Consider the following 26,192-nt stretch of genomic DNA (forward strand, 5'->3'; position numbering starts at 1 on the left):
TCATCTGGTATTTTCATCAAACAGCTCTTGAACAACAGATCTGCCAGCAGCCAGGAACACAAGAGTCATACAGGGGTCAGGGTGACCAGGAGGCGAGGGAGGCAGGGAGCAGCTAAAACAGGTAAACAATGTAATTCAGGGAATGCTAGAGATGGCGACAGCTGACAGAGAAGGCGAGGCAATAACAAGAGACGTGAACAAGTCAAAGGTCAAAGAGAAGGAGGAGCCTATGGCAAGAGAAGAAAGCTGAAACAATAAAGAGACTGATAAGATGAAAGGCCAAGACGAGGGGACGAGAGTCAAATTCGAAGTAAACACCCACCATAACATTTTCCTGTCCTTTCTCATCTTTTCAGTGCTCACGGGAGAAGGTCAAAGGTATGAGAATTATGTAAGCTATCGGCAGAGTGGGCCACAGCATGGTTCTTAGGTGAGCTACAGGACTCTTGCAGAGTTTAAAGGCTATCCATAAGGGCGTGTATAAATCTGGATGTCGCAGTCAAAACAAGCACCCCTACCACAAAAACAGCAAAGTAGTGAAATTCTTCTGTGCCTGGCAAGGTAGAAACTACTTATGCTGAACATACCATGTTGAAGCCCAAAAATATGTACAATAGGGTTACTCGTGTTCCTATTTGTACTACCGTTGATCCTTTAGCTTTATCATTGCACCAGAAAAGAAACGGAGTGTTAAACAATTAAATTGTCTGTTTGAGCTTTTCCTGCTTTTATTGCTTTTTTTCCCCCCTTCAATGAGAATGCCATTGATGATCCCTTTCCTATTTGAGACTATTTTAAAACCAGCGAGCATTTGACCTACACATTAGGTATCGTGCACAGGCTTGCTGTTTGGGCCAATGCACGAAAGCGCATCTCTACAGCTTAGGCTCTGGATGAATTCCTATAATCCTTCTTCCTGCGTAGGCACAGAGCTGTGCAAACAGACACCGATGTAAATCCAGATTTATTCTATTTGCTGGTGAGCAAAAGCCTAGCATACTAGCATACCTGAAACATGCAGTTGGTCATTTGCAACTCTCTAAATTTCTTTTCTTCTTTTCTCCTAACATTCAAATCTCAAATTAAAATCATGAATTCATTTTGCTTTAAAATTTACCATTTTAATGGGTTTGTGAGCAGGCTGTAATAAAGGAGACATGAATCAAGACTGAAACAAGTCTAAAATCTGATGTACTCCTTGCAATTCGCTAGTGGATCAATAGAAATAGGTCATGCCAAACAAGAAACTGAGCAGTTTGTCAAACACTGTAGGACATCCTCTATATTTTTATGTGCTACCAATTATTTAGCTTGATAGGTCAGTGCGTGGCATTCTTCAGTAAATAAGAAATCAACTTGTTTTACAGTATAACAACTAGCAGCATACTGTCTCCTAGTTGCGCCACCGCATGGTACAGCATTTCTACATGACGGTTTCCTATTGTATGTCCAAATAGCCCATTATGGACAACGCCATTTAGCACGTAATCAGGTCTCAATAAGTAACACTATTTCAACAGCGCCTGGATCAATGCTCCCCAGAGTTGCGCGTGGCTCAGGAGGAATCGATGTGGCCTTTGTCAGAGGAGACTCATTCGTGTGCTGTGCTCTGTGGTGCAAATGCAGATGCCCCAAGACAAAGATATATGGAGGAGGTGGTGCTGCTGCATCAGGAAGAAAGAGAAAGGAATGGAGGAGGATTATTATGACATAGTATTGATCCAAGTTGGAAAACAAGGCCAGGATGCAGGAAGCTGCAGGGAACTATGCTCAGTCTCATTTCTGTTGTCAGAAAAAGCAAAGGACTTCCCTGGAAAAACAGAAGAAACAAGAGGATAGGACGAAGGAAAATTTGTCCTATCTTTGATAAATCTGGACGACACTAACAGATACATGTTAACTTGCTCACACAAACTGAACATAAGGCAGAAAAAAAGAACTATTAGCAAAGAATCTACATCATGAATGTGTCACAGTTAATACCACAGAGTATTTTGATTTATCGTGATATGATTTAATGTCAACCCAACTCCACAAATGGTATTATATAACAGCCAATTGCAATTAGAATGGAACAGCGTCCTCGAAGCAAAGTCTGAACATAATCCAGCCAATGTGTGGACGGAATTACTCGGCCCGGTCGCTTAATCCCTCCATCCCTCATACTCACCCCTAAGGGCAATAGGAAATTGAATAGCAAAATACGTGCACAACATAAAAAAAAAGAGCAAGCTGCGTATGTTGTAAAGTCTGCCCCATTCACGTCTGTTCTCGCTGACAGCGTGTGCATCATGTTGGCGCAGACCATTGATGATGCAGAGTCACAGATGGTTTATGATGTTGACCAGATTGTGTCTCTGCACCCTGGAAAAAGGCTTACTGACTCCAGGGATTACTGATGTCTTGTAGAAAATTGGCCTAATCCAAACGAAATCCAGTGTGGAATTTTTTTTCACGACTCGTCACTTGGTTCCGACTGTTCTTTTAACCACACGCAGACACGTTTGACAAATCTTTTGTCCTCACGCTTCACCGGCTGAGGCCTGAAGACATCAATCTAGCAGGAGTTATTAGCCAGTCGGGACTTGACGTGTCTGCACGACAGAGGCATTATGCGAGATAAGTAATCCTTCCCAAATGTTTAATGACAAAATGTTTAAACTGCATTTACCATTGTTCCTGGTTTAGTGATTTCTGAAATAGCATTTATCAGCTAACCACATGATTAATTCTCTTTAACAGGCTGACATTTAAAAGGTATCATCCACACCAGTGATTCACCAACATTTCAGACTATGCAATTTCACCCCCCAAAAGCTCTACATCAACTAAACTACTACTTGATATGAGAATGATTTCATCTTTAACCATATCTTTGTAGCTTTAGAGAAACAGTTTACATTTATGCTTTAATAAAACATTAGCCTGTGCACACTCACAAAAGCAACAGGCTGGTCGTGTTATCAACCAGTGTCATGGCAACCTTTGTTAGCTACACTCTGCATCTGTGCCTCTCCCTTCTCCTCTTCCCTGTTCCCCCTACCCCCACCTCCCTACTCCTCACATCTGTGATACACTCAGTGCCGTAGCCACAGTGCCTAAGCCACCTCATAAATTTCAACCATCCAGGCAACATCTAGTCATGCCAACTTTTCTGTTAGTGTAGTCTTTTCTTTGTCCTAAAGGGTCCCGGATGCCTGCTGCCAATTAGCCTCAGCTTATGACCCAACCGTAACCAAGCGCTTCCTCCCAAATAAAGCCCCTTACATAAAGGGATCACGGGCAGGACATATGCCCTTACGCCTTGTGACACTGGCGCAGACCCCACACCCCCGCAGCTAGAGCTTGTGGATGACAGATGATGTGGAAAACAGCAACAAGGCAAAGGGGGGGGGGGGGGGGAATGGAAAAACAAAAGCAAGAATAAACCCCCCAGCATTTATTTTTACATGAAATGATTAATTGATTTGTGTATAGTACAATGCAAATGTGTTTGGCATTAAAATAAGGTTGCTTTACAACATGCGCCATGAAAAGTTTCTTCTTGACAAAAGAACAAAAACCTCAATAATATTTGGTTTATCAAACCTTGAAAGCTTTCTGTGCCTTTCAAACATTTGCCCCCTTAACGAAACAACTTGTCTCCTGTGTCGCCGATCCCATTTGATCCCAGACTACCTCCGTGATATTAACATAAGGGGTCTGTGGGGCCAACGCCATCTGTTCCAAATGGTGTAAGAGGGTTTCTTCATGACTCTGGCTTTATGTCAGAGGTCGCTGGCATCCTACAGAGTGAATCAGAGGTAATCAGGCTTGCTAAGCATCTAACACTAGCACAGTACTCTGTCTTCAAGACATACTGTGTTCCCTAGTGATGTAGAACTTGAAGGTCTCTAGACAGATCAATATATACTATGGTTAGGAGGTTTCAGGTTGGGATTTAAAGTGCCCCTTTCTAAGTGCAATGGATTGTTTTTCGTCATTAATGTACCAGCAGCAGAATACATCATCCCTACGCAGGGCAGAGGGGAGTAGGGAGGGCACAATGGTGTTGCCACAGATAGCACTGTTCATAAATAACATGGTACCGAGGAAAGGAGAAGATAAATAGGGATGAGGGTGCTCGCCATCTCCTCACACTGACATACAAATGCTCTGGTCCTTCCCATCAGCAGGGCTGTGATTTGATCTGCATATTCTGCAGAGGGATGTCGCTGTAGTTTCTGTGCATTATGTCTATGTTGCCAGTTTATTAGAATTTATGGATTGCCCATCTGCTGTCCGTGGTTTCCAAGTGCATAGAAGAGAAAGAAACAAATTCGAAAAGGAATAAAATGAATCCTAATTGATAAGATCAGGATCTGTATCAGTCAGTCCCAAATCCCTCTCATTTTTTACTGCCTGCACTCTCCTCTAGAGTCTCACACCCTTATTCAGTGCATCTCATATTCTTTCTTATCCTATCTGCCACTTTATCCTCTTTTCTTCTCTTCCTTCCTCTATTTCTATCCTCTTAGATCATTTTTCATACCCTTTCCCTTTTCTGCTTGTGTGGTAAACTCTTCTGAGCAACAAGAAGCTGTTGTGGTAATAAAAGCTGCCTCTGAGCCAAACTGCATGGTGGGAAAAGAGCAGATGATTGTACCACAGATTGCAGTTTGTGACCTGACACCTTCAGATCTTAAGGTTGGAGCATGGTGACCTTAATGTGGTGGAGATGCAAGCCTGATAGCCCCATCTGAGAAGGGTGGTGATGATGGATATCTACGTAATGGAGATTTTCCTTCACTCCTCACCTTGTAGCCTTACAGTTTTCTTGAATATACACAGACTGCATCTAAAGACTCTTGAAGCAGTTTTAATCTTTTTAAGCTGAAACAATTTCAAGCAAAAAAAGGAAGTATAGAATTTTTTTAAAAACACATTAGCGCTGAGCAAAGCTTCCCTGGTATGGTATCTATAGACCAAACACTTTACATCGTAGGCCTCAAACACACTTTGATCTTAAGTGGCCTAGACCAGTGAAACTACCCTTTCTGTCAGTGTAAAGAAGTTTAACTACACATCTAATCCTTGAGATATCTTAATGTAGGAAAAAGATGTGCAATTTCAACAGTATGTCTCGGTTCTTCTACATGATAAAGAAATGCTGCTTCAGTAAACTAAAGGAATCTTTCAAAATTTCCAACAGATGTAGCTCACTGACTATCCTTTAGTTACAAAACAGAAAATGTTTTTTTAAATGTAGACTTCTTGTTAAAAAAACAAACAAAAAAAAAAACTGAAATTTTTTAGTCAAAGGAAAAAAAAAAAGAAGTAATAAAACTTCAACTTGAAAGTCTAATAACTTAAGCCCTCCTTCACATTTTTCAAAACCTTCCAGTGGGCTAGATTGCACCCTTTGCTGGGCCAATTCTGGCCCCTAGGCCTTATGTTTGACACCCCTGCGGATTTCTTTCATCTGCAGATGGCATTATTCAAATAGTTGATGCCAATCCTCACAAGGTCACAAAAACCCGTTGCCAAGAGAACCGCTCGAGAGTTTAGGATTGCAAAACTGTACCAGGGGATGAGGAGTGGAAGATTACTGGTTGTGTTGGTAATACTTGTGTGAAATGAGTACATCTGATCCCATACAGAAGGCCTGCTTTTTGTTTGGATCACAAAAACAGAAAACAGAGCAGAGTGGTCAGTAGATGTAGTAGGATATATATTTAAACCTGTTTCTTTATGTTTATCACTTTTCACAAATGCTGAAAATATGTTGCTCCTGGACGAGGTATGTAAACTTTATTGCACTGCTTTCGCAAGTCTGATAACTGTGTCTTGGAATTGATTTAGCTCAGTGAGGTTCAGACTTTGAATCGAACGTCTTAGCAGAGGTGCTTATTCTAGCAAAAGAGTTGTTTCTTTTTTAATTGTGTTTCTATTTTGTTGGCAAAAGATTAAAGCTTGCAAAGACATTCTTGGCCATTGCAATAAACTCAAAAAGCACTAAAAATCAAAACTGCCTTTGTAGCTAACACTTTAAATGTGAAACAAACAGTTTATGAACTCTTTATTGTGTAGAACACAAATGCAAAAACTAATTTAAAAACTGTTTACATTGTGTTTTCCCTCCATACTTACAGTATTCAGACTGTAGTGTTCTAAATGATAAAGTTATACTTTCTAATGTAAAACACATTTCTGCTGTAACTCATATTCTGTTAGCATTGTAGATGTAGATGTGCCCTATCCAACAAAATGAAGAATGAAATCAGTTTAGCTGTGTTTTCCCTCCACCTCATTTGCATGAATTATAACAAATCAGCAGTAAGGAGAAGTTGCTTCTTGTTCCCAATCAATGACCTACTGCTGCACATTCCCTACAGCACTTAAATCTTTGAATATTTTAAGGGCTCACAGTGAAGACTGATGGAATATTTCAACTTTTAAATAATTAAAGTCAAAAAGACTTATAGTGGCTACTTAGCAAATACAGGACCTTTGACCAATACAAAAGATTTAAATAAAAAATAATTGGAAAATAAGCATTCCCTGTTTTTGTGATTAAATGGTGTCGAGCAGTTGACTTTTGTTCAGTTTTACCTGGAGTGCACAGTGTAGATCAGACAAACACGAAGTACTATTGTTCAGAGGCATGCACTTACAGGAATGTCCACTGCCTCTCTCGCTGATCATTTCTCTCAGAGTTCAGATTCCACAAAGTATAACATGACCAAAGTGTCATTAAATTAGTATTCAAACTTTATACAAGTTTTGAAAAGAAGCTCAAGTGAAGCCTTCAGACTTGTTTGTTTCTATCTCACTGTGCGGTAGGAGGACAAAGAAGAGGACGGCTGAGCTGGGGGGCTGACAGCTTTGGGAAGCTCTGGGCAGAGGTAGATAAAGATATCAGAGTGGTTGCGTACACACACTGACAGAAGCTTGATGGAAGACGGGAGCTTTTATGATTCTAAAATATTCAGTGTTTCTGAATATTTTAACTAAGAAGAGTAAGAAGAATGTGAGGAACTGAATAGAAGAAGTGCAAAATAAGACTGCAGGGCAAAGGAAAAGCTGATCTTTAGTAAAATGAGAACATTATGATTACTATGTATGCCCTCAGCTGTGTTACATCACAGGATGATATGATTGCACTAGGGTCAGTGTTGGGTTATATTTTTGGTGTAAACATTGGGTTTTTTTTTAAGCACAGCAGAGGACTGCAGTCAGTAATTAAGAGCACTGATCAATACCGCAAGAGAACAGAACACATTGCTGCAAATTCTATATATCCAAACAGGCAACGACTAGCCAGTGGACAAAGTACACAGTAAGACACACAAACTTAGAAATGGCACAGTTTAGTGTGACAAATCAAAAAATTTTCTTATACAAGTTCTGAGCATTGCAGATAAAGCCCTGTGAGGATACCAATTTCAGATTCACAGCTCCACATTCACTTTTAACCCATGTTCAGAGAAGCACGTCAAACAGGGAGTGAGGCAGCACTGAGGCATGCGTGGAAAAAAGCCTTGAAATCAGCAGGCCTTGGAGCAGAAATGGTCTGGCAGATCTGCGAGAATCCAGAGACAATTCTTTGTCTCACTACAGCTGCCTCCGAGCGTGCGTGATAGAGGCCAGATCTAATCAGCACACTTGTACACAGAGCTGGACACACACCTGTTATTGTAAGACTACAGCGAAAATATGCCAGACTCCTTCATTTAATTGTTCTACATCAGTAAACTGCCACTGGGATTTATTAGGTAAAATCTAAGGGGCCAAATGAAGCACGAGAGACACAAAGACAGAATGCACGCACAATTCATGCTTCGGTTCACACAAAGGCTTCATACGTGAAACACATGGATAAATCTGCTTACAGGAGCGGCTGCTCCTAACAAATAGTCACAACAAACTAGCACATGTGTACGCCCTTTCCTCCAATACACATACATACGTTAATCCATAGTTCACTTAACAATGACTTGGCACTGTGCTCACTGAACTACAAAGCAGTATGCTTGTCTCGATGGCGTGTATGTGCATGTGGGTTAAGTACTGCCCCAGCTGGGTTTCAGCAGCGTGCAGCATAACACTTCTCTGTTGTTCTTCCTGACCCCCAAGACGAGCCTTGGCCAGGCACGCACAGCACCAGTCACAACCCTAAACTTCACCTAACTGAGCTAGCCCTCCACAGACACACACACACAAAAACACACATCGTTTGCTCCAAAGTGCTTCCTCCCTCCCTGAAGTCTGAACATGGATCAAGAGAACAATAGACTCCACGAGCCCACCCTTAGTTCCCTCCTTTTCTCAAGAGCGATATTTCCTTAGGTTGTGCAATATCACCCCTGAGCATAACAAACTGTGCAACTTTGACTGAGTGAAGAGTTCTTGGCCCAAAGGCAGTGATGGAGACTGGTTGTCACTACATGTGAGTCACTCCTCTTGGGTTGCATAGTCAACAGAGCAGAGCGGAGTTAAGAATCACCAAACGTGCAAGAATCTCATTGTTCTGTGGCCAGTACCCAATACTGTCTAAGGCTACGTCCACACTAACGCATTTTCGTTTGAAAACGCCTCCCGTCCACACTGAGACGGCGTTTTTCCTGAAGAAAAACAAAGCGTTTTAAAAAACGCTCTCGAAAACGCATACATTTGAAGACGGTGCTTATGCGTCGCAGTGCTGACAGCGAAAACGGAGACTTTTGAAAAAGATGACGCATGTTAGTCATATGATGCAGTCATGTGACCAATTTAAAAAAAAAGATAGTGGAGGGCATTACACAGCAGTTGTTTTGTTTGCGCTCAATTTTGACAGCCCTATTAAAGATTAATATCAGTTTGTACATGCTTCAGATAACTTTTCTTCAAAATCTTTAATTCTCACTCGCTTTTTGCAACTTTGTACTTTTGTGTTACTCGCAGCAACAACTCCACCTCATCGTTAGTCGACATTTTGCCGCGACGCTTCAAAGAGCCGAAAAGTAAATAAACGGCAAACAGAAATGAGGCAGGCCAAATCTTCTTGCGTTTCACGCATGCGCAGTACTGGAACGTAAGCGTTTCCAGCCGTTTCAATGTGAACGCACAACAATGTGAAAACGACTGAAAACGCTAGTGTGGACGCGGAGCGTTTTCAGACGAAAACGCCATTTTCAAGTCTATCCGGGCTAGTGTGGACGTAGCCAAAGACACGAGGATATTTGTAAGGATGAAAGGTCTGTCACACTGATGCCTTCCATGCAGGGCAGATTTGATTAATAAGCCTGCTGCTCTCTGCCCAGCTTTCTCTCTAAAAATTGCACTGAAAAGTTCTTTTCAACTATTTACTTCAGCATTTCTGGCAAAAACAGCTCATGAGACAAATTCTCTTATGAGTCATTTCAAAGCATAGCCACATCAAACAAACAGGTTCATTGCATCGGTGGGATTTTGTATAACTTGGATGGTTTTCAAACAGACTCTCGTTCTATTAATGCTACTGTGCAGTGATGTTTGAGAGTACTGCCACTGTTTTTTCACCACACATTGGCAGCAAGTCTAGCCCGATGTCTAGCATGTGACCGTCAGACCAGCGTACGGTATGTGACTTAAACCATCGCATGACTAACTCATGCTCAACGGCTAGAGGTAATCTCTTGTGATTGGCAGAAACATTAAATATAAGATGTGCTTTACAATCACATGCAACTCATGCTGTGCTGGTCTCTACTAATCCCACATTATTGACATCCATACCAAATGTGAGTATGGCTGTCCAACAACCAATGCCCGGACTTCAAGTCTAAGTTATTAAGAGAATTTCCTCAAAGAAAATTGTTTGAAATAGTGAGCGTGGCTTAGGGAAAAAAAAAACTGTTTCATAGAGCATAACAGGTGTCTTCTTCCTGTTTCTGCCTTAAGAGTTGGAAGTGGATGGAATGTTTGAAATGTTAAAATAACACTGTAGCTGTGAGCTGTCACCAATAAGCAAACACTTGAGCTTGGTTTCAGTTTAGATTTGTATTGGAATATTTACACAGACCATGCTTTCACACTCCAAAACATGAGTGCAAGTAAGTCCAAGTAGTCCAAAGGTAAATATGCATTCATGACTCAAATGCCTCAGTCAACTATTTATTTTAAAAGCAACTTAATTTAATATCTTCTCCTAGTGATTCTCAAAAAAAAATACACCAAGAGATGAATGGCAGAGAGAAACAAGCAGGGTGTAATGAAGTAATCTACAGAGGACTGGTTGGAATTAACTCAACATCTGGACTTTGATAAGTGACAGAAACACAAACATTGGAATGCACCCACCCACTTATACACAGAAACATGCATACTAATGCATGCTATAGACACAGATACACACACACAAAAAAAAAAATAGATAATTTGATAAAGAAAAAGCCATCAAAGGCTACCACGCTACGCTGCAGGAAACTAATTTTTAATTCCCACGTTAAAAATGGAGCCACTTAATGCGAATGTATTACTAACAACCTGTTTATGTGTGCAAACTATACACCAGTACAGTACGCTGAAGTTCAGAGTCCACTAACTATTGCTCTCCAGCTTAATGGCCCAAGAAGAGACAGACACTCCTGAGTATCTGAAGTGGCGCTAATCAACACATGATTGTTGTGACATTTCTGACTAGCCATTATCTGCAATTTGCTGTAATTCAGTGGAGCTGCATATGGCTTAATATAAACCTCCCCCCCAACTACCAGACAGCATGGCTGATCTCCTTCCAGATGGGGCGTAGGACTTAGCTCTAGACTTCTCCCCCTCCTAATCCTTCTCTTTTTCTTTCCTGTACTCTTTCTTCCTGATCTCTTATTCTAAACCTCCTCACCGTTTCCTCCTTTCGCTCCCCCCCCCCCCATTATTCTTCTTCTGTTCTGAAGTGAAACAGCCTGTAGCCTGCGACAGAAAATGTCAAATGCCTTTTCTTCCTCATTACAGAGTTTCCCGAGGCACCCCTTTCCACCAAAAAGCATTCATTTCTCATGCACTTCCACAGTCCTCATCCATGTTCCTACCAACCAAACACAAAGGCAAACATTACTGTCTTAGAGCAGAATTAATATCATACTGCATCTCGCGTACATTTTTTTCTATTGCCTTCGCAGCTTTGTTTATGAGTGACTTGCCAGCACTGATGATTCAACATAACTCAAGCAGAGAAACTAAGAGGCCTATCACGAAGAAAATATATTATTAACATAGGATCAAATGGCCTTTGATTCCACAGGATTGGCAGGGAAGGCTCAAAATAGACTACATGACACACCTTGGTGCAGAATTAATAAAGAAACAGAGCCAAAAAAAACAGCAGAGAATACTGGAGATGAAGCAGATCAAAGAGATGCAGAAAGAAAACGCAAGCCTGACAACTAATCACAAACACACAACAGAGCTTTAGGCTTGTATGTTTGACAGAATATTATTTCACACTGCGGCAAGCATGTATGTGCGTACACGCATACCGTTGCAGTGCAGAAAGGAAGTCAGAGCTTTTTCCCAGAGAGACTGGGCAAACCTCTTCCTCCTGTTCCCTTATTCTTAAACACGTACTCAAATGTGGCCAACAACACCTTTCTTTGTTTCTTCTTTGAGATTCCACTAAAAAAACAAAAAAACAAAAAAAAAACAAAACCCAGATCAAGCATAGTGTTACACCGCAATTACACGATGGCACAAATCTGAGACAACTTGGTTCACCTGTCCTCAGATGGACACAGTTAAAAGGAGAATGTCGGTCTCTGTGTCACTCTAAACCCTTTATGGTGAACCTCTCGCTTTAAATCTTTAAAGAGAGAAAGAAAATACTCTATCCCCATTTCCAAGGCTTGGATGTTAGCTCGTGTATGTGATACGGGTTCACAGTGAGACACCACAACTTCAAACCTTCATCCTTTATAATGGTGGTTATATAACCGTGGTTGTAAAGGACAGCAAAAATTCAGGTTAAGATGATTATCTCCAACTTTAGCTTCTGCTAAACTGGCAGCGTGACTCTCAGCAATGACACACATCATCATTCTTCAATGTGGAAAAACAGGCTTCAGTTTGAAATACAATACTGCTTAGCAACTCCCCCGAAACCAACAAACAAGTGTGGCTAGTTTTACATTCATGGATAACTGGCAAGGCTCCCTCTAGAGACAAAGGGAAGGCACTGATGGTTTTACGTGAAACCGACAGGGTAAACTGAAGCACAGCAAAGTGAACTTGAACCTGCTATCTATTAGCCAAATGACTTTGTGTACCGGCTTTCACGTTGAGAGTTGCTGCTTCCAAATCCGGGACAAACCTTTGGTTAATTTCACACCGAAAACCAAAAATTGAGTCATGTGTGTTCAGTGAACATTTATGTGCACTCCGTTTGGGGAATTGCTCCCCTTCACATCAGCAAACCCTGTCCCTTTTGAGGCAAGTACTATAACCCACACAGAAGGAGAGAATAAAGCCTGCTCTACTTTAGCCAGTCTCCCACATAAACCATCCATAGATGAGCAAGAGGAAAACAGAAGGACAGAGGAGATAAAAGGGAGGATGGGGGTGGAGGTGATTTTGACAGAGGGCTGAGAGAAAGGAAGTGCGGGGCCACTTATGCACCCTGCCACCCTGCATCACCAAGCAGCCAATGATGGATGAATAAAGCATATCCCAGTAATAGAAATGACTTGGGGACCGAGCAGGATCATTAGCTGAGTAACAGCAGGCTTTTGGGGAATCGTTAGGGTACATGTATGTGTCTAACTATTTTGTCCTATGCGTTTGTGGTGATTCACTCTCATTCAGTTTAATTTGTCAAGCTGCTCAGCAGCAAACCTACAGGGGACTAGTGCCAAATGTGTTTCTCTTTCTAAGGTAGATAAAGGGCTGAGGATTATTGCGGGTGCAGCAGGTAAATAACAATCTATAAACCATAAACTTCTAACTCAACCCTTTAAAAGCTTTTTTCCATCCACAGCAATGTCATTTAAAGACCATCATGCTGTTTTCTAAGCCTTGTTATAACTCCTGATCATCAGTTCAAACTTGGGATCATGCTGTTATTTGCTGCAGACAAAGCTGCTCATATATTTGCATATCGTGGCAGCGGCACTCGCTGTAGCACGGAGATAAAAACAGACAATAAATCAGTGTAAATAAACAGATGGCTGGAACAAACAGAGCACTAAGAGAACAGAAGGGCTGAGATGGAAGAGAAAACACAGGTATCAAGGACCTGCATAGACTGAGGTTCAACTGTTCTAACTACACCATTTAAGGATAATACTGATGATTTTTCATGGTTTGAGTCATTCGCTTTAACTGGTTCTTACAAACTGTAGCTCTTCTATAGGCTTGTTGGATTTCCCTCTTTGTCTATATTCCCTTTTTCTGTGAAATAAACCTGCATAGGATATAAAGCTTGCTTAAGCTTACCAATTATAGTAGTACTAACTTCATCTTCTTCATAAATGCTGAATTATTTTTACCATATTCAAGAAGGTTAAGCAGAAAAATGCAAGACAACAAACACATATTTTTGATTTTTAGACAACATTGTGCAACTTATCAAGACGCTGACTCAGAGCTAAAATGTTTAAGAGTCCTTGAACAAATCAATAAGGAGCTTTTGAAAGGCAAACTGCTTTTACCTTCAATGCCACATCATAAATACATAGCTTTAAATACATCACAAATAAATGAATAACAAACTCAAAGTGAAAAATAATAACAAAAAAGATTGCTTGGCATATAGAAAAACTGCCTCCAGTGACTAATATGCCTTGACAACATTAGCAAACATGGGAAAACAACTGCAGTCTTCAACACTCGTGTGTTGGAGTTTAAAGGCTGTGGTGAACCACTGCATGATCATCCACCATGAGCAGCTACATGAGAGCATGAGTGATGTAAACTTCCTGTAAGTCAGTGTGTGGTCTCATGGTCACAGAGGAATCCTTCACATCTACGAGCTGACATTCAGTGCATGTGTAACTCACAATAAGGGTAAGTAAGTCATCAACTACATCACTAAAAAAGCCACAGCAGTATTAAAGTCACATAAACCCCGTGTGAGTCTTTGTATGTGAAAGAACTCAAACTGCGCCCTAATCGTTCCAGCAGCCATTCAAGTAACACATGTTGCCATATTTCTGAGAGTTCTTTGAGTTTTGTTTGGTTTTCATATGCTGACATCTGTATTTTGTGACATTTTTTTACTGAATGCATATTTGTTGGTTATGGTGCTGTGCTAAAATCTTGAGTCAATCCTCATTTATTTGTTTTATTTTATGTTTTGCTTCCAAGGAACCAGATTTTGTCATTTTTAAAGTGGTCTTGGGGAATAATTCTCTGTGCTTTCTGGAGGTTTTTCAACATTCTTCTTTGGATATTATCTTTTTTGTTCATTTTAAATCCAGACATTGTACCCAGCCATTAATCTGACCGTTTTTAGAGGATTTTGTTTATTAAGCCACTTACACTGTACTATGAATCATTCAAGCATAAAAAAGCACCAGGGATGAACCAGTGTTGTAACATAGAAAATAAATAATTTAAAATTGTATCTTTAAGCACTTTGTTCCTACCGTCTGTCACACAAACACATTTATTTAGTTGAATCTATTTTTTTTTAATCCAAAAATAACAGTTTGAGATAAAATAATATTTTTGCACATCTTATTCATCAAGAGTTACTAGCTGAAAGCTCGAGTTTTAAATTTCTAGTTCAAATTGTGGCGAGTATGCACAGAGGAGACCACATGAGAGATAGCAGTGAGTGTCTACAGCCATCTGCGAAACACGGTGGTGGTTCTGTCATGGTTTCAACCTGTGGTGTTGGGGATGAAAACAGCCTCATTTATGAGCGTGACAATGATCCCAAACACACTGCCAATGTAGTAAAAGCATACCTGGATAGAAAAACATTGGAACACTACTGGTCAAAGATTGGCCTCCCCAGAGCCCTGACCTTGACACTACTGACGCAGTGAAGAACTATTTCTGAAGACCCGGAGTTCACAGTTCTGTGTTGAAGAATAGTGGTCACATTTTTGTTAAATATTAAAATTGTACAAACTCTATTTTTTGAAGTAAATAACGTATTTTCCTGTATGCTTGCAAATATTTCCTGTACATATTTGAAAGACATTAGAGGTGATTTCACATTTTTTGCATGGAGCTGTAAGTTAGCATACTTAACTTTGAGGACATGGTAAATGGCCTCCTCAGGAAAAGAGGCATGTTGTAAAAAACACAACAAATCAATGATGGTAATGAATTAATGACCAGATATAATGAGGCAAGAAATATGCTGTGCTAAGCTAATGAAGGAAAGGCAATTACTGAATCATATAAGGTCGATTATACGATGATATCTTTACAGTATAACTAAAGCTCAAAGCACAACCAAGAGGGTTGTGCTTTGAGGGTTCTTTCTGTACTATATCACTCTTTGTTGTGAATTTTTTTTAAACCATGTTTTATCCTGAGCGAGGTAACCCCTCCTCCATTTCACAGCGAATAGTAATATTTGCAAATTAAGCTCAAAGATTCGAGATTAGCGTAAATCACACATCTCATGTGATTCAGCACATTGTGATCACAAAGCTGAAAAAAGGAGACCTGCTTTTAAGACAACAGGAACAATTGCTCTTCACTCCAAAGGCTGGAGCCATTTCATGCTACTCTGCTGTTGGGGGGTGGAGGGGGTTGGGGTCATGGAGTTCAACAAACGGATGGGTGTCTTTTAAGAAGAATCTGAACTTCATCTATCATTTGTGCATCTGTGCGTGTACTTTTAGTATGTGTATGTGTTGACTACCCCTGCCAGTGTATGCATGTGTGTTTACTTCTCCACCTGGCTGTACAGCCTGTCAACAGAAGTGTTGAATCAGTGTGAGCTGTGCTTCTCTGCCAGATCCTAAGGAGCCCCTTGACACATGGGCTTTCAGGCAGTCTGGGCACAGAGACAGCAGCGATGCCACTACATAACAGCTCTGCTAGGCCTTGGACCAATCCAAAGGAAGTCTGATATCATGAAAGCCAGACGAGAGTGACCACTGGCCCCAGACTAGCTTACAGCAACTTCTTTTTCCAGAGCCAAATTTCGGACCCTTTAAGAACAAGTTCTTTGCTCATGTTTTCACTTTTTTCTTCAGCCAAGAACCCATTTTGCTCACTTAGCAACTCTGTCAGCATGAGATTCATGCGTTCCATTATTAGGCTGTGGTATACAGTTACTTAAGATTATGTCCAAAAAGTCTGCTCATATCAAATCATTGCAGTTTTCTTTTCCCAGAACTGACTTTTTATAAACATGAGAAAGAAAATACAAATTGTGAATCCACATCACAGTGACAGCAGTTGGGCTACATTCAAATCACAAATCACTCAAATCAAATCACTTTTTTATTGTCACATCACATGTGCAGGCACACTGGCACAGCACATGCGAGTGAAATTCTTGTGTGCGAGCCCCACAAGCAACAGAGATGTGCAAACACAACAACACAAACGAGCAAAATACAAGAATGGCCAACCTGAAACTAATAAATATATGTACAATATATAATAGTGTATGCATTTCTGGATGTGTATACTAAATATTTTCCTACGTGTGTGTGTGTGTGTGTGTGTGTGTGTGTGTGTGTGTGTGTGTGTGTGTGTGTGTGTGTATACACATTTTTACAAATTAAATAGTAAAAAAATAAAATAAAATAATAATAATAATAATAATAAAATATATAAAATATACAGAGTTGAATATGTGCAAAACAAGTGGCATTTATATACAGTGTGGAGTGCATAATGTTGAAGTTCCAGTAGTGAAGCTGAGGTGTCTATGACGTGTTCAGCAGTCTGATGGCCTGATGGAAAAAGCTGTCTCTCAGTCTGCTGGTACGGGACCGGATGCTCCTTTTTAGTGAATGGATTCACCAGAGACAATGCATGCAATGACTACATCCACTTGAGTGTGATTTTCTGAGCTTTTTTAGTGTGATAACTTGACTCGCATCACAATGAGTTATGACACTTCATGGCTGCAGTGCCTTGAAAGCACTTCATTTATGGAACAAACACTAGAAATATGATGACTGGCATTCAAATTATGAGCCTCGACTGATCCTTGATGCTGATACGCTATAGTAGTAAAAGAAGATTAAGTCCTCCTCTGTGCAACTCAAATTGGTTAAATGTAGGTCATCCAAGGAGAGAAGCAAAATCTAGTGTTGTATCAGTCATAAACAGAAAAAACATAAGCAAAGGAGCTGAGATTTAAGTAAAGGAAGAAACTGTCGTCTTGAAGTAAAAGTGCCACAGAAGCTTTGCAAAATGTTTGCCAGAACAAGCACCTGTTGGTAACAATACACTGGTGGAACTTTGCAGCACTTCTCACTGTGCCCAACAAATTCAGAATATCTGCACATGATCAACATTTGCCAAGAATCAATCAACTCCTCCTCCAGGACACAAATTGACGAAAATGACTGAAAGAAATTGAACAGATCAAGGAATGTTTCAATTACTTTGGATTAATTGTGGAATAAAGCTGTAGTAACTCAACATCGCTCAGGAGTCTTGTTTGTTTTGAGACATGTTCTGCTGGAGTAAAATACTTTCCTGTGACTGGATGGGATGACTGAACAAATAGCACTGACCGAGCAGCTGCTTAAACTTACCCTGGAAAACTGACAGCTAACAGAGCCAAAGCCAGTGTCTGTAATCTCAACAAATGTAATATGCCAGGGAACACAGTGAAAACTAAATACTACAGAAGGTGATAACAAGGACAGGAAATACAAATACCCAGAGGTTATTTGGACAGTGGCAGATTAAAGTTGCAAGTGCATGGTGGGAAATATACCGAACTAGTGATGCCCTAAAGTGAGCATGTGCTAATTTACAAACTATAGCAGAACTATCTTCTTAACTGGAAAAACTGGACTTTTTTTAAGCAAGCTCTCTTTGAGAGCTTGAGCAACACTTAAAAAAACAAAACAAAAAACAACTGACTAACTATTGTCTTGAGTGACTGTAACCATCACTACAATGTCAGGATTGCAGAGAGACACGTACTTCTGCTTACTTTAAACAATGAGTTATGTGCATGTGATCCCTTGAGTCTATTTGGTTGAAGAACAGTGACGGCACACAGCTGCCAAAGAGAGCGAATGTGTGTATCGTTAGGAAGGGGGGTGGATTTGTCGGCGTGTTTGTGCTTGAGTTTTAAAAAAAAAACCAAAAAAAAAAAACCTCTCAAGCACAGAGAGTGTAGGTCCTCTTCTTGGTTCATGGACAAGAATGACTCTGTGATTCGTGAGCTACATTTGCTTATTAGAAGGAAATAAGAGAACGTCCTCATGAGCAGAATAAATAGTGAGAAGGCACACTGTCAAAGCGGATGTAATCACCGATCACTGTTAGCTCGCAAGTACTCTGTGCAAAGGCAAAACATCATGATAGTGCTGCAAGTTAAATATACTGAGCACAGCGTCCTTCTGGTGTCCTCAACTTTTCATAAAGATCAGAGCCTTGGGCAGACGCATTGGCCACGGATGCGTTAGCTGCCTTAACAGGGAAGAGATTGGCCCCGATCAATAACCTGTTAAGGCAGCTACGATGCAATGCAAGCTAAATTGGCTGGCCTGAGATCCCAACACCTATGAATTCTAATGGGGACAGTCTGGGAACTTCATCTCCACAGAACATGAAATCTCACCAGGGATAGCGAAAGGAGAGCATACGATGCATTATTAACATAAGAGGATGAGAAAACAGCCACCTCTCCCACTGCAGAGCAAAAGCATCTTTAGATAACGCAAGAAGTTTCTTCATAATTCTAGTAACAGTTAGAGAAAATTCATTTTTCGGTTCTCTTTCCTGCAAACAATTTGTGGCTCTTAAAATTGTTTTAAATTCTTTTCAGATCCGTGAATGCACAAATGTCTGGGCCTTTTTGAACTGTTTAGTTTGAAAGCAGCTAAAGACTCCTCAAAGATGAGTAAGCCTAACTACTAATGCATGTTTAATTTATCTATTAATAAAGCTTATCCGTGTTCTAAGAGAAACACATGGTAGCTGGGTTTTTTTATTCTTCAAAAGGATGATTTAAAAAAAAAAAAAACAACACCCCCCAAAAAAAGAACAGAAGAAGAAATGAGGAAGCCTCATGATAAGACATGAAAAACTGACTCCCCCAGTTGTCATGCAGAGGTTTGGCACAAACATCAGCCGTACTGCAGTCCTGAGAGCAGCTGGCTGAGTAGGGAGTTAGTTTGAAGGTGTGTGAAAAGGGCGGTGGGCTTTATATCCGTTTGATATGAGATGTTGTCATGGGCACAAGCAGAATGGGCTGAAAATTGATTCTTTGAGGTGGAGTACCACAACTAAACAGCTAAGTGGGCTGTGCTTGCAGAATGAGTATTGACAAAGGCCCACCAATGTGGGCGCATGGCCAAAATCTAAAGTACTACAGCCAACCAGCTCTGAGACTGAGTCTTCTCAACTGATTTATTATCCAAAGTGTAAAGAAAGATCCCATTACTGCTACCATGCTTTCCTTCAGTATCACTGAAAAGATGTACCAATAAATAGGAGAAAAATTGCGGAGGAGAGACTCTGGCAGCAGTCTTTCTCTATGATTGCATTTGGTTTGAAAAAGCGACCAAAGGTGGACACCAATTCAAAGGTGCCTTAATTTTTCATTATAATGCACGCTTCCAGACGTATATGCATTCAGCGCACATAAACTGGTTACTTGCAGACATAATTGGAAATCCTGACCGTGCAGCGTGTTTAAAATAGTACGAGCTGCCTAGATGAACAGCAGGCAGAATCATTTCAGACAGTCAAAACAGGGATCAATACCATTATTGTGATTAATGGTAACATAATCGTTTTCAGTCCCGAGATGATTATTGCTCTTTCTCATCTTATTCGACCTGTTCCTCCCTGTCAAATCCTCCATTTCTTCTCCTGCTATTCTCGCTCAGTCTTACTTTCATGCTCCCTCCTATTGTCTGCACGCCTCCATCTTTGACCCCATTTTCTTTTCTCAACACCTGTTCATCATTTTTTCCCCTCCCCTGTTTAAATCCAATAGCTCCTTCAAAAGAAAATCCTTCTCAGGGAAATTTCCAATGAGCGACATGCCAGCTGCCTCTTCACTCTGTTCGCATTATTGCCTCTGCTGTAACACCGCGGGGATGGTTCGTACGGACCCAGCCAGAAACAAAGTCCCCAAATAGGCTCTCCACAGACAGCGGTGATTGTGCATCTGGAGGAAACTTGGTTCAATCAACTATCAAATGATTTACCTCCCTATATTCCTCAATCCACATCAGCACCTGCATATTGATTCATAACAGCCTGGTTCTATTTCTGCTTTTAAACAACGTCCTTGGTTGCAGCTTACAGTTGGATAAAAGGGACCTTTTCTTAAGTTAATTGGTCTATGGCCAGTCTGTCCTTGAACACATGAGAGTCAGATGGCGCTGCATTTCTGCTAAAAGCACATCGTCTTCATGTGTGCTGTGTGGCAGCAGCTCACTCCAGCCCTGCTACCTCCTGCTGTTATTTTCCGATACAGGAGGCACAAACACTTCTTATCGTTAAGCTGGTAGCAGTGCTCAGCGTGGCAAAACAATGATATTGTTAACTGGTGATGAGAGAGAAACAGTTAGCTGTTACCACACAAACTGCTTCACCAAAGCTATGCAAGAAGTCACTCATTAATGAATTAATAAAAACACACAAGCTTAATGTTTTGTAAAAATGAATGAATGCTTTGGTGCAGTCTGTAACTGCTTTTAATGTCTCACAATTTTTGGCTTAACTATATTTCATTAGTAGATGCCTTCTCTATATCTCTATATCTTTCTCAGAGGACACAAAAAACCCCAGACAGAATCGTACATTCACAGTGAAAAATATCTTGGATGATTTGACTTTCTCGGTGCAAATAAGTGTTAAAAAATGTCAAAGCTTCATTCATGTAGTGCAGCAAAACAGGTTGTCTTAACAAATACATGGACAGTTTAGATCCTGACATCATCTAATAGGAAATGGGGCTAAAAAGGTAGAGATGCATCACTGTTGCAAAAACCCCAAGGAATAGTCAAGTTGAGTAAAGGAGGCAACGAGTCTTAAAGGAAAAAACGTGCAAGTTTTTCTGTGTATGTTTCTTCTCTGCCGGTTTCCACCAGCAGTAACCTGGAGACACTGCTGCTGCTGACATCGCAGCATGACCACTCAGTGAGTAGAAAGAGGCAGTCTTGGTGAATCAGCACACACACTCATCTCCACTGCCTTTGAACATGCCTGCCAAGTTGTGGCGCCTGCCAATGAAAGGTATGGCTCATATGAAGATGCTATCTTTGTTGCTGGCCAGTTCATTACTGCAATGCGGCTCTACGAACAGGACTGGCAACGTAGAATGAAGTTGAATCCCAGTTTGCTAAACTTCTCGGGGGGGGGGGGGAGTTCTGACATCTGTTGAAGATTACAAAATTTTAAAATTATGCAGAAATCAAAGAATTTAAATAAGTCCTACTATGCAAACCTACACTGTCCCTGTTCTGTCATTTTTTTCCCCTTAACATTGAACAGAGGAGGAGAGGAATGCAAGATGATGTAGGCAAAAGTGAACAAGGAGACTGTGAGATAGTGCAGAGTTGTGCTTAGGAGGAGCTACTGAAGGAGAGGGCTTCACTAATAACTGAAGGGGCTTTGCTACTAAGGGATGGAGGGAAGAAAAGAAGAGGAAGACATGTTCTTCATCCATGGCAAGTGCTGTCATCTGGGGAGTTGAGCAAACCATCATCCCATGTCACTGATTGGTGTAAAGGCAAAAGGTGCAGAAGTTTGGACTGGGGAATGAGCTGGGATTCCAGCCAGTAGGAGGCCATGATGGATGGATGTGACTTAAATGTAAAGATGCGTACACTTTAACAGGCATAGAAAAAACCCAATGAAGTAGAGACCGCAGAAACTAAGGGTACCAATAAAGCTCCTTTTGCACTTGTAACACTGACTGTGTTTTATGGCACTCAGATTGTAAAGAGAAATCTAATACACTTCAAAGTATCTGGGTATGCAAAAACTTTCACCTTCTTTCCAAGGTAAATTCTAGGACAAACCTGGGCTTCACAGTAGACGCGCAGGGAAAAAAAGCAGCAACTGGAACCGAAGTTACATTTACCATGGGGAGAAGGAGCCACAGAACCAGACACACGCTGACAGCTCGTCTCAGCTGGGTTAGAGCAGCTTAGTCGAAGCTCTGACTGAACCTGTGAGGGAATCACATTAACACAAACTGTGCGCTTAATGCTCCGCTGTACTCCTGATGGCACACGTGTGAGATGTGAAACTCGATGTTACACCGGTGAGACAAAAAAGAAAAGAAAGTGAGAGTCTCTACTTTAGACATGAAAAAGGAGCAAATTACCAAGTGAGGCTAACGTTGGTAAAGAAATCCAGTTTTCAACAATGTAATGAAAAAAAAAAGACAACTAGAAAACCTCCAGTGATTCGGCAATGGATTCCAAAATCAGGAACATTTAAAATAGTCAAGACTGTCTTCCTGTAAGACAATCTACAAAGCCATTAAATAGATGGAAACAGCTGGAATTACACTAATAATAACTTTAACAGACAAAACACCAAACATTATGAGCTTCTAAGATTTGAGGATTTGGTTCTTTTCTGTGTCATAACAGAAAACTGAATATCTTTCGAATATTTCGAACTGTCCCTTTGATCAAACGGCACATTTCAAGACATCACAGTTAGTTTATGGAAATAATCATAGGCCGAAAAATAACACCTTGACTCATTCAGGAAAATAACAGAATTCAGTCATGAACATAATTATTGGTTGCAGCGCTAAACATAAGGTGCACTTAGTAAAGGTGCTGAATTCGACATTTGCTCAGCAACAGCCATAGCATCAACTACACGCATGAAAGCACATTTTCAGGTAGTCGTCAAAGCAAATTAAGAATGGAAAGTAAAGCATTTCATCATATTAACTCACTCCTGGAAAGCACCGAGCATCACAGGTTAGTGATATATGACAGCGTAAGAAGATCCAAGGAAAAAGGCCTAACAGGTGGAATAAAATCCACTGAAATTATCTCCTACTTTATTATTGAAGTTTATTGTTACAGGATTGCTCATGGCAATGTCTTCAGGATTCTTTTTTGGCTCATTAGTTAAAATGGGGGTTACATGCATTAAAAAGGACTTTATTGTTCAAATCCTCAAGCAAGATACCCGAGGTGCTTTGGATAGGCAAGCGTGAGGAAGCTCATTTGACATCACCACTCCTGTATTATTAAGTGGAGTGTGTTTGCACTGAATTACATATTTTGAATACTTCCTTCCTCCCAACCCACACACACCCACCCCGACACACACACCCACACAGACAAACAAACAGACTAGATCGCCGGTGTTTTTGATTTACATGAAGAAATTTTTAAAAAACGCTTCTCTGCAATAAAAAGGCTCATGTGGCATCTCAAGATACCTAGCTGAAGCTTAATTCATCTGTTGTATGAACAAGGAAAAATATTCAAAATTAAGAAAAATAAAAGACTTCATTTCTGTTTCCTTTAAAGAAAATGTCACTTTTATTAACACCTTAAGTAAAAGGTCCAGCAGAATCATCCCCCGCTTTATTGTAATGTTATACTTGCATTACTTATATGCGGGTACATTTTAACACCACATTTATCACAAGACTTTCTAAGTCTAAAAGAGAAATGTGTTAACTGAGAAAACAATTAGCACTTTGAAATGTGACAATCTAAATCTCGCCTCCAGAAAGGTTTCCACGTGCTTTCCTTAGACAGAATTTCATGACACTGTAAAAAGTGAACATTGGTCTTATCATCATCATTATCCATCTGTGAGACTTTAAAAAAAAAAAAGAGAGACAGAAAATTTTCCAAGAGCCTTTTTTTTTTATTTATTTTTTTTAACAACTTCAGTTACAGACCTGATTTGTAACTAAGGTGCTTCAGGACCTGGGAGGTAAATGGCCCATCCATTAAGCTCCATGAGGCAAAAACAAGCAGATCTATGTCTGTTTACAGCATTAATCAATGACCTGCCCACTCACAGGTCTCTAAACTGCGACAGGTAACGGCCGTCACTACCTTTCTACTCTCAATCGTCCCCTCAAGGTTACTGCCTTGCTCAGCTCTCAGGATGGGAGCTGCATATTGAGTGCATTGGCTGGGCAGGAGCCAGAGGACCACTAGAGACAAACTTCTGTTTTCTGTCTTGATGGCAGAGGCGAAACATCAACAACTCTCAGCTTTGATGAAAAAACAAAAATGTTATTTGATTTTAAAGCTGCAAAACTGTCGTGGCAGAAAGGTAACATTAATATTTGGAGTTGGGACTTCGTCTTGTAATTGGAAGGTTGCCTGTTCGAGCCCCGGCTTGGACAGTCTCGGTCGTTGTGTCCTTGGGCAAGACACTTCACCCGTTGCCTACTGGTGGTGGTCAGTGTCCGGCAGCCTCGCCTCTGTCAGTGCGCCCCAGGGTGGCTGTGGCTACAATGTGGCTTGCCATCACCAGTGTGTGAATGGGTGGATGACTGGATGTGTGAAGGGCTTTGGGGTCCTTAGGGACTAGTAAAGCGCTATATAAATACAGGCCATTTACCATTTAATATGATCCAGTAGAAGGGCAATGCAAGATTGTTAAATTAGTAGTAGGAAGAGGAGCGCATAGATGCAAGAAGATTAGGAAAAAAGTATCAAGGCAAAAGTGAGAATGAACATAAAAGATTAGATATGGTAAAATATGAGAGGTGATGGGAAATAGCAAAGTGTAGCGATAAGCCATAATCGGCTGTGGGGTGAAGATAAGGTGAAGACAAACTAGGCAACAAGAAAAGATGGAAAATTTCCATCAGGTAGACACCTGAAAAATTATTCCTTTTCTAACTTCTTTTACTGTTTGCTCTGCAAGCACAAGGTAAACATGCAATAATGTACTATAACATTTTTTTCACTGAAGGGGACAAAACCTAACCTAAACAACCACAAGATCCACAGCTCTGTACTTGCATGTCTCCTCTCCTAACTTTGCAATCTCGTGAGAATGCAAGTTTACAAGAATGCCAGTCGGCTAACATATGATCTGGTCATCAGCCACTAGTCATCCTGGCAGGCAGCGGCCATCAATAATGGATGATGCATGAATTAATCATGGATGAGGGGACAGATCTAAACACACAGTGAGGTCCCATGGGGAACAGAGGAACTGATGGTAAGCAGCCTATGAGCAAGTGCAGCTTGAACATCACTTAAAATGCATTACGTAACACAAGGTCAATAAGAAATGTTTGCAACAGTGTAGGTGTTGAGAACTGACCTAATGCAATATATATATATATATATATATATATATATATATATATATATATATATATATATATATATATATATATATATATATATATATATATCTCACCAGTACATCCAAGAATATTAGAATTGATACTTATGTATTGTAATAGAAACCAACTACAAAGTAAATATAGTCAAGTGTGTGTGCAGCATTCTGGCAACTAAAGTAGGTGCATGTGTGTAATTGATCCAATTAGACTCATTCTCACCTTTATAATGCAAGCGAAATGACATAGTCTAACAGGGCAAGGTAACCATTAACAAATCCCTTGCCACTATTATGCCTCCATTTACACTCCTTCAGTTGGCTAGTTTGTATCCGGTATGTTTTTACACATATAATACAGTGGCATTGATTAAGCATGTATGTGCAGGACAGGAAGAATTATAAACTACCGCTAGTAAGTAAGATAACAACAAAGACAGAGCCAATAAGTGCACTATGAGCAGATCTACTGAACATAATATATCAAATATTTGAATAACAGTGTATATTTACCTTCATGCATTGAATTATGAGTCTCTTAATGTGGAACACACAAGCTCACAAGTGTAGATGTGACACTTGTGCAGTGATAAAATGAAGATTATGTGTATTATGCGAGTTCATGCAGAGGCCTGTGACCTTAATGGGGGTTCGTGTCTTATCTTTGAACCATGCAGATGTGGAGAAGATGAGGAAGCATGGTGAAACACAGCATGCCCTTTACAAATGCTGTCTGGCAGGATTTTACTCCAGTAAAGGGGTTGTGTAAATATGAGTCACCACATGAATGAATGAAA

The 26,192-nt window shown here is 40.4% G+C and overlaps 1 protein-coding gene across 2 annotated transcripts in view; it reads right to left on the reverse strand.

The window, feature by feature from the left end:
- Positions 1-26,192, reverse strand: part of magi3a (membrane associated guanylate kinase, WW and PDZ domain containing 3a) — a 108,029-nt gene that overhangs the window by 78,778 nt on the left and 3,059 nt on the right. The gene's annotated exons all lie outside the window — the stretch shown is intronic.

This window comes from Aulonocara sp. 'chitande type north' Nkhata Bay, linkage group LG20 (assembly GCF_057382095.1).
Source record: "Aulonocara sp. 'chitande type north' Nkhata Bay isolate Kocher_YH1m ecotype deep benthic linkage group LG20, A_spYH_male_GT1.1, whole genome shotgun sequence".
Lineage (NCBI taxonomy): Eukaryota > Metazoa > Chordata > Actinopteri > Cichliformes > Cichlidae > Aulonocara > Aulonocara sp. 'chitande type north' Nkhata Bay.